Genomic DNA, 20981 nt, shown 5'->3' with positions numbered 1-20981 from the left:
AATATATATATATATATATATATATATATATATATATATATATATATATTCTTAAGTAAGTGTCCACTATTAACTGTCATTTTGCTGTCAGCTCTATGAAAAATGTGTCCAGTTTCTGTAGTTAATCAAGTCAAATCAAATATTAAAATGCTGATGTAACAGTTTGTCAAAATGAAACTTCAACAGCCAATCCAGTGATGGACAGATTTGGCCAACAAAGGAATGCTGAGTATTTCTCTAGTTACAACATACTGAACGTTCAATGTACATACAGTATAGAATGGCTCTGTATGTTTTAATGAATATCCCTCTCTGTCTTTTCAATACAAAAGCAGGACCTAAATTTAACAACAACACTGTGCATATTTAAATGTAGCATAACTTTGTATGGACGAACAGCAGGGCCGTAAACTGTTCAAATACAAAGTAATATCTGAATTCTTCTCACATTTTCACACCTTGGGAAAATCATTCACATTCTTATCGGGAAGAACATTACATCAGCTATGATACAGTATGGTAGTCTGGAACCCGATTAAAGGGAAAAAGATTTCAGCCTCTGCAGATGACTGTGTGTAACTAAGCTGAGAAAATGATGGTTGGGTCTGAAAACTTTTTCAGTGAGCAGGGGGCGAAGGCTAAGAAATACCATTACATCCATAAACTCTGTTGCAGATTGGAAGACATTCCTCTAACACAATGTCAACAGAGAGAGCAGAAATTCATCAACCCCAGTTGACTCCCTCACACTCCACACCTTCTTCATTGGGTTTCTTTATAGTGGTTGGTGTGTTCTTTTTTTTTTTTTTTTTCCTTTCCTTTCCTTTCCTATATATATATACATACATATATATATATATATATATATATATATATATATATATATACATTCAGAAAGTATTCAGACCCCTTCATTTTTTTCACAATTTGTTATGTTGCAGCCTTATGCTAAAATTCTTTAATTTTATTTATTTTTTAAGCTCCTTTGGCATCGATTACAGCCTCAAGTCTTTTTGGGTATGATGTGACAAACTTTGCAAACCTAGATTTGGGTATTTCCTGCCATTATTCTCTGCAGATCCTTACAAGCTCTGCCAGGTTGGATGGTGACCATCGGTGGACAGCCATTTTCAGGTCTCTCCAGAGATATTCAATTGGGTTCAAGTCCGGGCTCTGGTCACTCAAGGGCATTCACAGAGTTGTCCCTAAGCCACTCTTGCATTGTCTTGGCTGTGTGCTTAGGGTCATTGTCCTGTTGGAAGGTGAACCTTTGGCATAGTCTGAGGTCCTGAGCACTCTGGACCAGGTTTTCATTAAGGATATCTCTGTATTTTGCTGCGTTCAGCTTTCCTTAAACCATGACCAGTCCCCCAGTCCCCCAGTCCGCTGCTGAAAAACACCCCCACAGCATGATTCTACCACCACCACACTTCACTGTTGGGATGATATTGTGCAGCTGATAAGCAGTGCCTGGTTTCCTTCAGACACGGCACTTGGAATTGAGGCCAAACAGTTCAATTTTAGTTTCATTAGACCAGATAATCTTGTTTCTCACAGTCTGAGAGTCCTTTAGGTGTTTTTGATGGTTGTCCTTCTGCAATTTTCTCCCATCTCCACACATGATCTCTGGAGCTCAACCAGAGTGACCATCGGGCTCTTGGTCACCTCTCTTACCAAGGCCCTTCTACCCCGATTGCTCAGTTTGTCCAGGCAGCCAGCTCTAGAGTCCTGGTTGTTCCAAACTTTTTCAATTTAAGAATTATGGAGGTAGCTGTGCTCTTGGGAACCTTCAGTGCAGCCAAAAATTGTTTTTAGTCTTTCCCAGATCTGCTCCTCGACACAATCCTGTCTCTGAGCTCTGCAGGCAGTTCCTTTCACCTCATGGCTTGGTTTTTGCTCTGATATGCATTTTCAGCTGTGAGACCTTATATAGACAGGTGTGTCCCTTTCCAAATCATGTCCAATCAATTGAATTTGCCACAGGTGGACTCCAATCAAAGATGATCCCAGAGAAATGGGATGCACCTGAGCTAAATTTCAAGTGTCATAGCAAAGGGTCTGAATACTTATGTCAATGTGATATTATTGGGTATGGAGTGTAGATTGATGTGGAAAACAAAATCATTTAAAGCATTTTTTCTCCCCTTTTCACCCCTTTCTCCCAACTCCTTGTGGTGGTGAAGTGACATGCCTCAATCGGGGTAGCAGAGGACGAATTCCAGCTGTCTCCGCGTCAGAGACCGCCAATCCATGCATCCCATCACATGGCTTGTTGAGATGGTCTGTTACCACGGAGACATACCGCGTGTGAAGGCTTCATGCTATTCTCCGCGGCATCCACGCACAACTCACCACACTCCCCACTGAGTCCGAACCACATTATAGCAACTACGAGGAGGTTACTCCATGTGAATCTACCCTCCCTAGCAACCGGGCCAATTTGGTTGCTTAGGAGACCTGGCTGGAGTCACTCAACACCCCTGGATTCGAACTCATGACTCCAGGGGTGGTAGTCAGCATCTTTACTTGCTGAGCTACCCAGGCCCCCAATTTAAAGCATTTTAGCATAAGGCTGCAGAATAACAAAATCTGAAAAAATGAAGGGGTGTGTCAACTTTCTGAATGCATTTTGTGTGTGTATATATATATATATATATATATATATATATATATATATATATATATATATATATATATAAGCAATATCACACTCACAAGAGTGCTATTAGGCCCTAAATCAGCACTGTTGTGATTCCGCCGTAGGTAATTACAGCAGTGCTGATTTAGTGCCATATAGCACTATTGTAATTGTGATATTGCAACATTTAAATGAACAAGTACATTTTTAAAAATTAAGAAAAACTGAGTATGGTCATAAAAAAACACATTTGTGCATGGAACTACTTTCTTTTACCATGGATCAGAAACTGCCATTGCTTGTTCAAAACAAATGATGTGTCCAAGCCTCTCAAAAACATCACTTTAGAACTATTACTAGTTGACTGATGAGGGCCTGACAGTACCCCCCTCCACAGGCGGCTCCTGAAGCCCAAAATGAACAGGATGACACCGAAGGCCAGGGAGGAGCCAGTGGATGATCAGGAGGCCTGGGAGGAGGCCACAAGGTTGGGACAGAAGGCCTAGGAGGAGGATCAGGGGGCCAGGACAGAGTTGGCGGAGGATCAGGAGGTTTAGGAGGAAGATCAGGTTTGGAGATGGTCATGGAAGGCTTGGAGGAAGGTGAGGAGGATTTGGGAGGTGGAGCCAAAGGAGACTCAGGAGGCGGAGTCGTAGGAGGCGGAGTCATCGGAGGCTCTGGAGGCAGAACATTGGAGTCTCAGGAGGTGGAGCTGGAGAACCTGGAGACTGGAGTATATCCAAAGGCTCGAAGGACCAGGGTGGAGCCAGAGGATCGGAGGACCAAGACAGCAGCAGAGGATCGGAGGACCAAGGCAGAGATGGGGGATCGGAAGACTGAGGCGGAGCCGGTGGGACAGAGGACCAAGGTGGAGCCATAGGGATGGAGGTCCCCGGTGGAGCCGAAGGACCGGAGAGCCAAGGCGTAGCCAGAGAATTGGTGAGCCAAGGTGGAGCCAGGTGACTGACAGACCAAAGTGAAGCAGAAGGGACGAGGAACCCTGGTGGAGGCGATAGGCTGGAGGACCACGGTGGAGCCGAGGAATCGTAGAGCCATGATGATGTCGAGGGATCGGAGGGCCAAGGTGGAGTTCAGGGCTCGGAGGGCCTAGGTGGAGTCGGAGGGTCGAAAGTTCTTTTCATATGTAATGCCACAGGGGGCGATGGTTGAGCCGGTAACTTGGGGAGAACCGGCTGATCAGGAGGAAGGGGAGGAGGAGCAGCTAATGTCCTGGGCAGAACAAGAGGAGGAGGAATATCCATCATGCTGGACGTAACCAGTGGAGGAGGAAGGACTAGGATACTGGATGGAACCAGTGGAGCAGAAGGGCTGGACGGAACCAGCGGAGGAGAAAGGGTACTTGGGGTGGGTATAAGGGTGGGAACCAGCTGCAGATCTAACAGCTCAGCAAGCGCTGGCTCTGAGACGGACGAGGCTTGCAACACTGGCTCTGGGGCGGACGAGGCTTGCAACGCTGGCTCTGGGACCAAGGAATACTGAAGAAGAAAACCGCTGCACTCTTCTGCTGAGCCAGAGTAATTTGCCAGTGAAGCCACTGGGCTGATTAATGTCAGAGGAGACGGAAGGAGCTGAGGAGCTGTTGCGGACACTGTGGAATCTGTGAAGGCATCCAGAGCAGAGGAAGATGAGGTGATGGGTGTAATATTAACTTTTCAGGAGGCTCCAGATTTCATCAAGCGTACCTTCGTGTCGCTGGAACTGATGTTCAAGTTCGGGTTAATCGCTCAATATGAGACATTGCTTCTGCTGGGTTCATTCTGTAAATGGTCTAGTCTTCTGTTATGCTCAAAGGAACAGGACAACAGAGGTGATAAATCCAAATGCAGATTTATTAAAGAACACAAACAAAACACAGGTATATATGGAGAACAGAACTGGATATCAAAAACAAAGGAGAAGTCAAACAAACTAATAACTCGAACACAGGAGATATTCTTCAGGAAAAGTCACAAGGATGAGTAGTACACACATGAGGAGTCAAAAAGAGACTAGACAAAGAATGGAAGCTTGAGGTGAGTATTTATAGTGTCTTTGATGATGGTGGTTAATGGTGATCAGGTGTGGGTAATCGGTGCTCGGGAGAGTTGGAGCAGGAAGAGAGGGAGCAGAGACTGATAAGGCCCTGACATTAGTATCATTGCTTGGGCTGTTTCTAACATGTTATTGGAGAAACAAAGATGTGCGTGTGTGTGTGTGTGTGTGTGTGTGTGTGTGAGAGAGAGAGAGAGAGAGAGAGAGAGAGGAAGAGAGGAAGAGATATGGAGCGTGTGCGAACACCTGTTGATGATGCTGTAGTCTGTTAGTCAGCTTTCTGAAGATAATGTAATTTTGGTGAAATTCATCCTATTTTCTTAGTGAAAAATAACCGTCCAAGTGTGGGTATTCTTCCCTATTTCGGGGTAGCCGGTGTGCAATAGTCATTCACTATAGAAACCACAATCTCCTCTGCCATTTTGAACAGTATTTTCTCTCCAATGTGGAAACTCTGGTAAGCGGTAAGCGCCTTGAGTTTGTGTAATTAATCAGTCTGTTGTGTCTCTCAGCTGTGATAAGCCTTAATGCTGAAGTTGTTAGATTAAAGCAATTTCCTAGCTTTAGTAGTGTAGCAGAAATACGAGCGACCACGGAGTGCTGTTGAATGTAAACACTGACTGACGCTGACTTCACATTACCAACTAGCTCATATTACACACAAAAATTGTCTTTTGCCACCACTTGCTGGCTAAAATATGTAATGTCACAATATTAAATGTAAAGAGACAGATAGCTCTTAACACATCTGCACTGCTCTTACACTTTAGTTTAGAATGGTACAAACACAAGCGGAGTGATACACACAGTGAAGCGTACGAGCGCTGATGGTGTGATGTGTATATATATATATATATATATATATATATATATATATATATATATATATATATATATATATACACTATATTGCCAAAAGTATTCGCTCACCCATCCAAATAATTGAATTCAGGTGTTCCAATCACTTCCATGGCCACAGGCCTATAAAATGAAGCACCTAGGCATGCAGACTGCTTCTACAAACATTTGTGAAAGAATGGGCCGCTCTCAGGAGCTCAATGAATTGCAGCGTGGTACTGTGATAGGATGCCACCTGTGCAACAAGTCCAGTCGTGAAATTTCCTCGCTACTAAATATTCCACAGTCAACTGTCAGTGGTGTTATAACAAAGTGGAAGCGATTGGGAATGACAGCAACTCAGTCACGAAGTGGTAGGCCACGTAAAATGACAGAGCGGGGTCAGCGGATGCTGAGGCGCATAGTGCGCAGAGGTCGCCAACTTTCTGCAGAGTCAATCGCTACAGACCTCCAAAGTTCATGTGGCCTTCAGATTAGCTCAAGAACAGTGCGTAGAGAGCTTCATGGAATGGGTTTCCATGGCCGAGCAGCTGCATCCAAGCCATACATCACCAAGTGCAATGCAAAGCGTCGGATGCAGTGGTGTAAAGCACGCCGCCACTGGACTCTAGAGCAGTGGAGACGCGTTCTCTGGAGTGACGAATCACGCTTCTCCATCTGGCAATCTGATGGATGAGTCTGGGTTTGGCGGTTGCCAGGAGAACGGTACTTGTCTGACTGCATTGTGCCAACTGTGAAGTTTGGTGGAGGGGGGATTATGGTGTGGGGTTGTTTTTCAGGAGCTGGGCTTGGCCTCTTAGTTCCAGTGAAAGGAACTCTGAATGCTTCAGCATACCAAGAGATTTTGGACAATTCCATGCTCCCAACTTTGTGGGAACAGTTTGGGAATGGCCCCTTCCTGTTCCAACATGACTTGCGCACCGGTGCACAAAGCAAGGTCCATAAAGACATGGATGAGCGAGTTTGGTGTGGAAGAACTTGACTGGCCTTCACAGAGTCCTGACCTCAACCCGATAGAGCACCTTTGGGATGAATTAGAGCGAAGACTGCGAGCCAGGCCTTCTCGTCCAACATCAGTGTCTGACCTCACAAATGCGCTTCTGGAAGAATGGTCAAAAATTCCCATAAACACACTCCTAAACCTTGTGGAAAGCCTTCCCAGAAGAGTTGAAGCTGTTATAGCTGCAAAGGGTGGGCCGACGTCATATTAAACCCTATGGATTAAGAATGGGATGTCACTTAAGCTCATATGCGTCTAAAGGCAGATGAGCGAATACTTTTGGCAATATAATGTATATATATATATATATATATATATATATGTATATATATATATATATATATATATATATATATATATATATATATAGTTATATTGATGAAACAACACAATGTTTTACTTTTACTACATAATACATTTGGTGTGTACCATTTTCTTTTGATTTCAATCACTTTTCACATATTATAACATCAACATTTTTTAAATTAACTTTTGTATTATTCTACTTTTAGGAAATTAATCTATATCTCGAAACTGTTGGTACAGGCATATTTCAGAAATTAATCTCCATTGTGATTGAGGCAGTCAATGTTGGTCCATTTTGCACATCCTTCAAAACAAATCCATTCCCTTCTTATGGAAAACTTATTGAAAGTAATCCATTGCATTACAGGAATTCTATATTACTCATCTACCAAACTTAACACTGTTTTAGTGGCCTTTTTTTTATTTTTATTTTTTTATTAATATCAAGGAAGCTTTTTTACCCCAAATGCTTTCCTTTAAATTATTTATTGAAAAACTATTTGATCACCTTGAACAAAACACATCAGACTTTTGCTTAAAAAAATAAGTTCTGGTACAACAAAAGCTTCAGTTCAGTACATTGCAGAATATTAGTTTCAATATTCCATCTAGTTCTGTAGTTAAACCTGCTAAAACAAGTAAAATCTTTATTTTATAATTTTATTTTATAATGGCCATAATGGATTGAGGTCATAAATTGAGAACTGTCATACCTAAATTATTTTCCATTTGTCCTCAAATTGCTTTACTGTAATGGCTATCATTTCCCACTGAGCTTGAGCCACTCCCTTCCATTTGTCAATTCACCTCTTTATTAAAGTTAGCATGAAAGCTTACCTTCATAGTCAGCCATTATCACCTTCTTTATGGGGCCTAGTACTGATAATAAATGTTCTGGCAAGGTACAAAACAAATGGGGAATTTATGAAGAGTGTGTTTCTATAAACATCTTGTGCTGCTAAATGCAATTTATTTTGTTGAATTGCTTCTGTCATTTAATTGCTTTAAAGGCAAGGAACATATTATCTTTCATGACACCCAACAAATAAACATGCACAATTAATTAGTCATACAGAAATGGTCCCTCTAGGTGTGTCGCAATGGCTGTCCAGCTCTGCGCACCAGTGGGCGGATGATGTAAAAGGCATTGATCTCTTGCTGTGGAGGCAGTCATGTATTAATGAAGAACTCCTAGTGATATAGGAAAGTCACAGAAGTAGAGAAGTAGAGTAATTTTCGCAGCTTGGTGCAATAAATGTTATTTTTTTAAACTAAGGAGCAAGTTTTGAGTTCTGAAACTTACTGTTTATATTTATAGTACAATAAATACTTATATGTCAAAAGATCAAGGAAAATTGGATTATATTTAATTCACTAAACTAACATTCATTTTATGGACCATGGTAAAAGAACACTTCATGTCCCAGAATGCTCAAATTTTACATTTTCAAAATGGACCCAAATGTTTTCTTTAAATCAACATACCAAGGAATAAATAGGTGTAAATACTCTCTCTCTCTCTCTCTCTCTCTATATATATATATATATATAATGAAATCACTCTCTTATGTCAGTCTGATCAGTTTCTGTGAATAGAAATTCAGTAAATTCCTCTTCCTGCCATTCCAATTAATTTCAACATCATGTGGGGGAGTCAAGACTATTCAAATTCCAACTTTTAAAATAAAAGGGAGAAATTATTCAATTCAGAATTTTGCTCAGCCCTGTTTATTAATTGTGATTGCACTGAGAAGTCTTTTTTTTGCATATCCAAACTGTTGCCATCATAGGACACATGGGGTGATATGTCACGGGCAGAGGAAGGGGATGAACTTTACAGTCAATGACCATCGGGTCCATGTTTAACGTCTCTTGAGCCCCATTAAAGCAGCATAGTAGCCACATTTGGGTTAGTGTGAAGACTTATTTGCACAGCTTTCACTGTTCTCCTGTCAAACATTTACTAACTTTTCCTCCATCCTCCAATATCTCAAAATGGCCCAGCATAAATCATCTAGACTGCAAGTCTAGTTTAGTCTAGATTAGATTCTGAGTTAATGATTGTTTGTAGATTCTAGACAATGGAAAAAGAATAGCATTATTCTGTCCTGCTCTGTGGGTGAGTGACTGATGGCTTGTTGTTGCTAATATGTTGTAGGACTAATCACTCGCTGAGGTCCCACATCAGCCATGTCTGGAGGGGACTAGTCGGCACTGGCACAGTGTGTAGATTTAAGTCTCAAAATAATCCATTGTGTTTTTCTTTTTCTTTTTTTTTTCATCTATACTACCCACCAAGATAAGCTGTTTCTTTTCAAACATGAAAACATCAAATATGAGGTAGAACGTTGTCACTCTATGACCATGCACTACAAGGATGGGTTTAGCTGTTGCAATTTCCTGTTTTTGGGGTGCACCAGTCCACCTGGGAATCATGTTGTGTTTACAGGGTATCAGGTTGATGCAATGAGTGATTTTGAGGAAGACTTATTCATTGGATTCATTTTTTTTTTTTCTTTTTTTTTTTTTAGGCACTTAATAGAAAGTAAACTAGATATCTATGAGCAGAACTGTATATTCAGCTCTGTTTTCAGAGTAGAGACTCTGAGAAATACTGTGCATTATATTTATTTTCATGAATATGAAGTGATATTGATTGTCTCCATCAAAACCAGTAAGGTGATACCAGGAATCCCCAAATACTGTATAAAGGATGTTTGCATCATTTATATACTTCTTAGGATTTGCATGGTCTGGGTGTTTCAAAATAACTAATTTTCCAAACATGTTCAGAAATGAGTAATTCAATAGTCAAACACAAGCCTATGTCTATGAAAAAACCAAAGACATTTGTAAAGTATGATCAATTGGCCAGGGGTTTAAATTGAGGTTTGCAATTAATGAAGAAACATCAAAGACCTTAATCATGATAGCTTGAACAAATGTTTTGAAGCGTCATTAATTTACAGACTAATTCATTTAAATAATCCTCCTTTTAACCTGAATCTTTTCTTGGATTTCAGCCACCTCACAATCCCACATAATGAGTATGATAAACAAACGGTTTGCTGACAGACTGTATGTCTGCTCTAATTGGGAGGCTTTTGAAGACACAGCTTCGATAATCTTCGAACAATGTTTACATGCATGCAGTTTTGTAATTCTGTGGCTTTTGCAATATTGCTTTAAGAGGTTATGAAGATTAATGCTTATTGCTGTTAAACTGCAGGTACGCCCTTATTAATGATGACTGTCACATCCCATCCTCACGTCTCCAAATGCACAATGGGCCTAGGTCACGCCACGTGCAAATGAAATCCCATGTACATCAATCTGGTGGTGAATTATGTGATGAGACCACATGAGTCGATGGGCACATATCAAATCGTGTTACATTCCTGGGGTCCCCTTTATGTTCCAGTCAACATGTCTTTGTGGGACGACTTCAAGGATATGTCCGGGTAAAGGTGTAATGGATGCTGGTCAAACATGGCTCTAATAGCACAATGAGATTGGCAGCCACTGAGTCTGAATGCAGGTAATGGTTCATGTAATGCCATTCTGTATCTGGTCATGGATAGTGGAATGATTTAGTAGACAATGTATGGGTTATGGCTTAAGTCATATCATTCACATGGCAGGCGCTGGAAAATACTGCTTCAGGGGCATAGTTAGTATAAGGCTGTGATAGATAGTACTGCAATATCATTAGATATTTCACAACTCAGTAACCACCTTGAGATTTTTGTCTTGCTGCTTGGTCAAAGTCAGGCTAAGGTCATCAATCAAGTCTGTCCTCTGCACTTCAATAACTGTCTGGTTTGGTTCAGCTACGAAATCAGACATCAGAAAACTACAAAGGACAGTTCGGACTGCTGAGAGGATTATTGGTTGCCCCCCCCCCCCCCCCTTCAAGAACTATACACTTATAGAGTGAGGAAAAAGGCTGGAAAAATCACTCTGGACCCCACTCACCCTGCCCATTACCTTTTTGAACTGTTGCCTTCTGGCCAACGCTTCAGAGCTCTGAGCACCAGAACCATCAGGCACAGGAAAAAAAAAATTCCCTCAGGCTATCCATCTCATGAACTTGCCCCATTGAGCAATAAATATGTGCAATACACAGTTAAGTATTTTTTATATTTATCCAACACATCCAACCTCTTCTACCATTTCATTCCTAAAAAAAAAAAAAACATTTGCACTGTACATAACAGATTTGTATTTTGCACTGTACATAACAGATAACAGGTTTGTATTAGATTTGCACTACGTATGTGTCTGTGTGTTTATGTACGTATGTGTATAATTATTTTTTTTATTTTTTATTATTATCTATGTCTTGCTGCTGTATTTGTATTGTTGTACACTGGAAGCTCCTGTCACCAAGACAAATTCCTTGTATGTGTAAGCATACTTGGCAACAAAGCTGATTCTGAATCTGATTCTGATTCATGATGTTGAAAATAAATCCTATTCCTGCACTGTTGAAAACACAAACATTGCTGGTCACCAGCATGGGATGCTGGTCTAAAGGTATCCCTAGTTAAAACAGCAGCAGTCCCAAGCCCCAGCCTTTTATTTATTTAGTTTTCTTTTTTTTTTTTTGGATGATCTCACTGTGAATACGGCGACAGCAGGTTGAAAGTTATTCAGATGAAACATCTGTGCTTACACAAATTCAAATCACTGCCCCCAGTGGCCGAAGCTGGAAGTGTTGTTGAATGTATAGGCATGTGCGAGCTCTAGTTTCCAGGTGAAATGTCCACAAAGTTGTCCCAAAAGAGAGTTGTATTTAGTTGTAAATAATGTAATACAGTCAACAGTGGTGCACTGTATTAACCAAATGCCAAAACTCAAATCCCAACCATAAAACCTAACCGTCAGTGGAGAAAAAATGTAATCTTGGAGGGAAAATGCAACCTCTGACTCCCACTCATCATTGATTATGTGAACAAAATTACAACCTGGTTTCCATGGGACCAGAAAAGTCTCTGAGGCTTTAGAGCTGTATCAGAAGAGTCACAGAAAAAGGTAAACATTTGAATTGATGCAAAGATGTCTGATGGGAGATGGCACTTAATTCTCAGTAACTCTGCAGAATGGGGACGATTTTAGTGTGCCAGAAAATTTGGTAGCAACATGTTGACTTCCTATGTGAGTATGTTGGTTACACAAGGCGTTATAATGCTAAGCCTGAAAAGAATGCAGATGGAACAACCAACACACCAGCATCTTAAGCAGGGGAGAAAAACACAACATATGCTATTGAGCAATGTTAGACTTTTAAACAGGGTGGGCTAGAATGGGATTTATTTTTAATAACATGAATGATCAGATTGGTAGCCTAAATCTAACTTTGACCAGCATCAAACCACCCTAAACCAGCACGGAAATACATGCTGATCTCCTCTGGTCTTCCCAGCAGGGAAGCATTCTCTAAAACCACATAGGCTTCTTTGTGTCCCAATGTCTGAATCAGCCTCACCTGCTTGTATATATTTTTAACTCTCGGCTTCTTGTCTTTCCATGCCTAATACACATGCAAATGCATGTACACACCGCAAGTGGCGGGGATCACCAGTATTTCATTTCATTGAGTTCACTAAGGGCCATCTATTACTGCGCTGGGTGCGGATATCAAATGAAGCTATGTTTTTTTTTTTTTTTCTTGAGAACCGGGATGACTGTCCTGTGTCAGTGTAATGCTAGCTATGTCCCAGATATGTCTCTTGGCAGGGTTGAAAAAACTTGAAATGACTCTGTCCTCCTTCCCATTAGATTTCTAGCTCACACCAGAGTGCTGACATTATTATTGGCTTTTGGACTAACTACAAGGACAAAGGTAAATTAGACTGCCTAATCCTCAAAATCTTTTTATCAGTCTTGGCAGTAATACCCGAGTCAGGTGTGGTGCGAGATGTCCTCAAAGACTTAGAGGACTTTTGAAGCCTTTAGTTCAGACAAGTTGGCATCACTCAAGTTTTCATGGCGATTAGCATGTTGACATTTTGCCCCTGTAAATGTTTTGGTCTTTGATGTGAGTTGCTATATTAAACTACAAATGAATTATGTGATCCGTCGCCTATGTGGCATAGTTAAAGTGTATAGTCATGTTGGGTGGCCAACGACCATGAAACAACAACCGTAAAATTTAACAGGCTGTGTGGGAAGGCCAAAGAAAGATTCAAACGGGCAGATGTGATGACATGATTTGCCTATCCATTTTTCACCCTCTTCCTCAATGATCCTTGGATCTTATTAATGTCTTCTGCTCTCTCATAATTAAATCATGTGTATCGGAGGAGTGTATTCTTCTTCTGAGGAATGGATTTGTTGTTCAAAACACATTAATTCTGATCTGGGCAGATTTTGACTCCCTGACATTTGGTTTTGGGTGACAGAAAATTTTCAAGGGCAAAATCACAAGGAGGGGCATGGAGGGTACTGCTTCACATCAATAAATGTAGACTGTACGAGATTTGTCAGGTGTCCTTATCTTTCATTTCATGTCCGCTCATTAAGTTTCTCTCTATTGAGCATTGATGTTTTGGAGAGTGTGGTAGGGGGAGACAATTTCATGCCAGTTTGTAATCTGGCACCCAGATCTGACAAACATAATTGACATGCCATTGTACAGCTGAACACAGCAGCAACAGCACAATTAATTTAGCTGATGATGGATTTACCATGATATAGCCTGCAGGCTGATAACCAATAACCCTTTACAAAGGTGAAGGGAAAGATCTGATCGAATGGTGCTACAGCAATAAAAACTTGTCAACAACTAGAATAGTTGGTCAAAACAAAAGGCCTTTTCAGTTGACATCCCTGTTAGCACATGCAAATCAATCAGACGTCTATTTGATGTGTGTGTTTACATCTCTAAGACGTATTTCTTTATGTCGTTTGCTCATCTGTAATATGCCTATAAGACACATGTCAATTAGTATGTCTTAGATGTCATTAAGACATTCAGCAGATGTCCTTGAGACATTTATGATTAAAATGTTTGTAAATCTGATCTTTTAAAGATGTTTAGCAGATGTTAATTAGATTGTGATGCTTTCCAGATGAACATACTGTATCTTAATCTCGGAGAGTACATGTGCTATCTGGGATGTGTCAGAGCTTCAATGCATTGCTCAACGCAAGTGATATGGGCCGTTCGCATCACGAAAGGGTAATTTTATGATGTTTCTACTGTAGATAGCAGTAAAAGGGAAAAGTGTAAACAGTAAAAAATTAGAACATGTAGAATTAATAAAATACCTGCCAATGGTTTTGATAGATGCAAAAAAATAAATAAAACTGAATTCAGAGACAGTATGTCGAACGTTTTGCTCTGGAAATTGGTCTGTTCTATGGACGCACCGATATGGAATTTCTGGGCCGATACGATAATTCACAGCTCATTATGGCCGATACCAATAACCAATATTTTAAAAATGTTTTAATTTTGAATTCTTTTACCTGGAACTGCTAGCTAATTAATTAGCTTCTCATTTGAAAAATATGTTTTTTTTTTGTTTTTTGTTTTTTTAAAGCTTGAAATTTGGACTTGCTGCTATTTAAGGTTTGGCTGATGTAACATGAACCAGATATGTGCCTATAAAACATATGTATGCTGATTTGAATGAGAAATTAATGACAAAACACTGGTGCCCATTTATATGAGTGTTTACGGTAATCCTGATGACTCACTAACAGAGAGAATAATGTACTTCAATCAGCTGCAATAATGCATTAAACCAAAATGAGGTGATGAATAGCATGTAACGAACATTAAAACAACAAAACACAATGCATACCCTAAACTCTATGTATACATAGTGTAATAAACTCAGCAAAAAAAAAAAAAAAAAGAAACGTCCTCTCACTTTCAACTGATTTTATTTTCAGCAAATTTAACATATGTAAATATTTGTATGAATATAAAAAGATTCAACAACTAAGACATAAACTGAATAAGTTTCAAAGACATGTGACTAACAGAAATGGAATAATATGTCCCTGAACAAAAGTAACAGTCAGTATCTGGTGTGACCACCAGCTGCATTAAGTACTGCAGTGCATTTCCTCCTCATGGATTGCACCAGATTTACCAGTTCTTGCTGTGAGATGTTACCCCACTCTTCCACCAAGGCACTGCAAGTTCCCAGACATTTCTGGGGGGAATGGCCCTAGCCCTCACCCTCTGATCCAACAGGTCCCAGATGTGCTCAATGGGATTGAGATCTGGGCTCTTCACTGGCCATGGCAGAACCCTGACATTCCTGTTTTGCAGGAAATCACGCACAGAACGAGCAGTATGGTTGGTGGCACTGTCATGTCAGGATGAGCCTGCAGGAAGGGTACCACGTGAGGGAGGAGGATGTCTTCCCTGTAACATACAGCATTGAGATTGCCTGCAACGACAACAAGTTCAGTCCGATGATGCTGTGACACACCGCCCAAGACCATGACGGACCCTCCACCTCCAAATCGATCCTGCTCCAGAGTACAGGCCTCGATGTAACGCTCACTTCTTCGACGATAAACGCAAGTCCGACCATCACCCCTGGTGAGTCAAAACCGCGACCCGTCAGTGAAGAGCACTTTTTGCCAGTCCTGTCTGGTCCAGCGAAGGTGGGCTTGTGCCCATTGGTGACGTTGTTGCCGGTGAAGTCTGGTAAGGACCTGCCTTACAACAGGCCTACTAGCCCTCAGTCCAGCCTCTCTCAGCCTATTGCAGACAGTCTGAGCACTGATGGAGGGATTGTGTGTTCCTGGTGTAACTCGGACAGTTGTTGTTGCCATCTTGTACCTGTCCTGCAGGTGTGATATTCGGATGTACCAATCCTGTGCAGGTGTTGTTACACGTGTTCTGCCACTGCGAGGATGATCAGCTGTCCTTCCTGTCTCTCTGTAGCGCTGTCTTAGGTGTCTCACAGTACAGACATTGCAATGTATTGCCGTGGCCACATCTGCAGTCCTTATGCCTCCATGCAGCATGCCTAAGGCACGTTCACACAGATGAGCAGGGACCCTATGTTGCAGTGAGTTTTCTGAATTTATCCTGTACAAATATACTGTAGAACCCCAAAATGGTTTTCATATTGCCCCATAAGCTTCGACATTAGTCACAGTAATTATTTGATTATTTTATAATATGATCTATCACCCAATAGGAGCCCACATTTTTCCTACTCATTCTTATTTTTACCACCATCATCTGTCATATCTGTCACCTTCAAAAAAAAATATTACTGCATTCTTTAACTACCATAAATGTTTGTGTTCTATGGAACGCACCATTCTTACTAGGTGCTATTGTCATATGAAAGAAAGTTCATACACCTTGTACTACAACACATTTATTTTAAGCTAAGAGAAGACATTCCTTTCAAAGATACATCAGAGAATGTGAGCTTTCATTCCTCTGAAAGAGAATGTGAGCCATAACGTCTTAAGGTATCACAACCTCAGTTCCATTTTGATAAGTGATTATCTCACCTGTTGAAGAATGTTCAGTCTAGTTGCATCTTTCAAATGCTACAATAAAAGCAACTTCCACTTTAGTTCTATACAGTAGTTTCTTACTTCTTTATTTATAACTTCTCTTCCAACCAGAGTATGGGAGGGAAGTGGAGTTGAAGCGGTGCATGGGAGTCTTTGTCTTCCCTTGCTCCAAGATTGCTCTGATACCACTCCATAATTCCATAACAGCTCATTATGCAAGACTGGCTTATTAAACACAGTGACTATCTGCAGTCAGAATTTAAAGAAATATGCAATTTTTAAAATGTTATCAGAAAGACAAAAATACAAAATGTTAGTGATAATTAATGATGGATATGCGAACACAGGTGTGGGGATGACTAATGATTTGTTGAATTTAAAAAGACATGTTGAGAAAAGCATGATGTTTTAATTTCACACATCGACACAAAATAAAGTGTGAAAATGTCACTCTCACCTTTCAGATGTGCAGTCTATTTAATATGCATCACCCTTGCAACTGTACAAATATTTTTAAACATGATTACACCATACATGTTGTGACCAGAAATTCATGATATTAAATGAATGTTCCAGGTTCAATACAAGTTAAGCTAAATCAACAGCATTTGTGGCATAATGTTGATTAACACACACACACACACACACACACACACACACACACACATCATTTTAATTAATAACTCGTCTCTCATTTATTTAAAGGGGTCATGAAGGGGCCACTGATAATGTTATTATTATATTTTTTTTTGCACCAAAATGGTCATAATTTAGAAATATATGATCACTTTCCACCCTGTCTCTGGCCCTCTATCTGAAACGCTCGGTTTTGCCCTAAGCGCCTTCTTAAAACTTCAGCGTAAATGCCCACTGTTATGATTGGTTAACAGCGAGAAGCCCCTTGAAATCAGCCATATTTGAATCTCAATCGAAATAGAATGAACAACCCCACAATATTATAAAACTACATTTCAGGGTTTACACAGCGCACATCCAACACATTGCATCCGAATATATTAAACTATTCATCTCAAGCACAACTGTTAACACTCAGCACCATAGATTATCAAACAGTCATGACATTTGAAATATTCAAGAATGTAACGGTTTACTTACAGTTTTGCATCAGGTCCAATTGTTTTTAACTGCCCCATCCTTCAATAATAGTTGCTTTGCAAAGCTTGAATCATATTATGACTGGTTCACAAGCAATCCACCCTGACATGAGCCTAGAAAATACACAATCCATGCTGAAATACAATGAAGACCTATCCACATGACGCACACACATAGTCTAAAGCACGGTGTGAACTAGACACACACATACAGCATCACATCGCTGGAAACGTATCAAAACGGGCAAAGACGTCCATCTACAATTCACCATCTTTTCATACACCAACAATTAAAATAGCGCAGATGTGCGAAAGAACGAGTCCATAACAAGAGGCACAGCAGATGAATGAAACTCAATGGCTTCTCTTCTTCAGAGTTTTAACTTTACACTGCATCTTTTAAAAGCAGCACAAGAAATGTATCAAACAGTCAAAGATGTCTGTATAGTGCATGAACATATACAAAAATAATCCAAAATTATTGTTATATATAGTGTTGATGTTTTTTCGCGGTAGAGGTGGTCATAAATGAATGTAGTTATGTAGGATATTTGCAGAAGTAGAGAATGAGGTGTTTTTGCAGCTTGGTTTCAACAAATGCATTTATTGCATTGAGGATAACATTTTGAGTTCAGAAATTTACAGTATGTATTTATTGTAGAAAGACCTCTTATACACTATATTGCCAAAAGTATTCGCTCATCTGCCTTTAGACGCATATGAACTTAAGTGACATCCCATTCTTAATCCATAGGGTTTAATATGACGTCGGCCCACCCTTTGCAGCTATAACAGCTTCAACTCTTCTGGGAAGGCTTTCCACAAGGTTTAGGAGTGAGTTTATGGGAATTTTTGACCATTCTTCCAGAAGCGCATTTGTGAGGTCAGACACTGATGTTGGACGAGAAGGCCTGGCTCGCAGTGTTCGCTCTAATTCATCCCAAAGGTGCTCTACTGGGTTGAGGTCAGGACTCTGTGCAGGCCAGTCAAGTTCTTCCACACCAAACTCGCTCATCCATGTCTTTATGGACCTTGCTTTGTGCACTGGTGCGCAGTCATGTTGGAACAGGAAGGGGCCATCCCCAAACTGTTCCCACAAAGTTGGGAGCATGGAATTGTCCAAAATCTCTTGGTATGCTGAAGCATTCAACCTTTCACTGGGCCAAGCCCAGCTCCTGAAAAACAACCCCACACCATAATCCCCCCTCCACCAAACTTCACAGTTGGCACAATGCAGTCAGACAAGTACCGTTCTCCTGGCAACTGCCAAACCCAGACTCGTCCATCAGATTGCCAGATGGAGAAGCGTGATTCCTCACTCCAGAGAACGCATCTCCACTGCTCTAGAGTCCAGTGGCAGCGTGCTTTACACCACTGCATCCGACGCTTTGCATTGCACTTGATGATGTATGGTTGGATGCAGCTGCTCGGCCATGGAAACCCATTCCATGAAGCTCTCTATGCACTGTTCTTGAGCTAATCTGAAGGCCACATGAACTTTGGAGGTCTGTAGTGATTGACTCTGCAGAAAGTTGGCGACCTCTGCGCACTATGCACCTCAGCATCCGCTGACCCCGCTCTGTCATTTTACGTGGCCTACCACTTCGTGGCTGAGTTGCTGTCATTCCCAATCGCTTCCACTTTGTTATAATACCACAACATTTGACTGTGGAATATTTAGTAGCGAGGAAATTTCACGATTGGACTTGTTGCACAAGTGGCATCCTATCACAGTACCATGCTGGAATTCACTGAGCTCCTGAGAGCGGCCCATTCTTTCACAAATGTTTGTAGAAGCAGTCTGCATGCCTAGGTGCTTCATTTTATACACCTGTGGCCATGGAAGTGATTGGAACACCTGAATTCAATTATTTGGATGGGTGAGCGAATACTTTTGGCAATATAGTGTATGTCAAAATATAAAGGAGAATTTGATTACTCATGACATGACCCCTTTAAACAAAAAGGAAAAATTATGGTTTTAGTAAGGCACTTACAATGGAAGTGTATGGGGCCAGTGCAAAAACACATTAAAATACACACAAAGGTTTCAAATGTATAGCCACAGTACATGTGTTAACCTGATTTTAGTGTGATACATTCAGGTATTTACCTGCAATTTATAGCGTTTTCCCAGATTACTGGGTTTACTGGCATTACGTTGTCATGACAATTAAGTTGTAATATTGGATATAACTTTACAAAGATATGGTTAGTATGCAGTTTTATCACACAAAAATCATGTTAACACATAAAATGTTTATGTTTTTTGGCTAAACTTTTGAAACGATGTGCATTTTAACATTTATGGACTGGCCCCATTTACTTCTAATGCAAGTGCCTTACTGCAACCGCATTTTTATTTTATTTTTTAATAAACAAAAGATAAGACAAAATTATTTTTTATTGTTATAAACATTTGGACACAGATGCTGTTGATTGTGCTTAAAGGTGCTATATGTAAGATTGACAACAAGCATTTGAAATGGGTAGGCTACTGCAGTCCAAATTCAAAATATTGGAGAGTTGTCTGTCCCGCCCCAGACTCGAAGCTCATGCGGGTTGCCAGAATGAGGACACGCAACAGAAAGGAGGGAAACTGAAAATGTCTCCAATATTTATCCTTATTTTACTACGCCTCTGGTCATAGTTGTTTTAGATGGATGGCGAGGCTTTTTAGGTCGGGTGGAATCTGTTATCTCTGATCCAGTTCGTTTGCTGGCTTCCATGGCTGCAGCACGCAGTGTTGTTTGCCTGCAAACTTGTTCAAATCTGGCAACCCGGCGGTGTCGAAATACTTTTGGTGAGTGGGCAGTGGGCGGGATCACACAGGCCAAAACATAAACAGAAATTCTGGCCCTGAATGGAAAATTCAAAGTATAATATACTGGCTGTAGCATTGTTATCGGAGAAGCCAGTATTTCAACTTAGCATGCTTCCTAATTCTCTGATGACATATTATGGTCATTTTATGATTTAGTACAGTACAAATATTACATATAGCACCTTTAACTCTTTTTGAATTTAGAACATTCCTTTGAAATAAAATATACTGAAAAACTTTCTGCAGAGAGCACAAAGTGCAGAGAACTTTTTTTCTTACCAGTGAGCAGGAAATTGTTGAAGTGACCTCAAAAACCTGGAGTGTAGTTAGTTTATTGGAGTGATTACAGAATACTTTGAGCCTTCATGGAAATTACACTTGTGTCAAATCCGTAGGCGCACTACTCTTCTCTGTTACATCCTTGACTTATTCACTTTCTATCCCCCAAGTAGGAGGAAGGAAATGCCGGTTAATGTCCTGAGATTCGTGGGATGGTTGCTTCTATTGTTATTAATGTCCAAGTCAGTTCAGCCCTCGCTGAAAAAAAAAAAAAAAAAAAAAAAATCAACAAGTATTTTTTTTTTTTTTTCTCGCTCTAACTCTGGTATATTTAGACCTAAATCCATCCCACTGTCCATAGGTGGTGTAAAGAGAGGGGCCATTTCAGCATTATAAGGTGCTTTGGTG

Source organism: Myxocyprinus asiaticus, chromosome 32 (genome assembly GCF_019703515.2).
Source record: "Myxocyprinus asiaticus isolate MX2 ecotype Aquarium Trade chromosome 32, UBuf_Myxa_2, whole genome shotgun sequence".
Classification (NCBI taxonomy): domain Eukaryota; kingdom Metazoa; phylum Chordata; class Actinopteri; order Cypriniformes; family Catostomidae; genus Myxocyprinus; species Myxocyprinus asiaticus.
Note: the sequence above shows the minus strand (reverse complement) of the source record.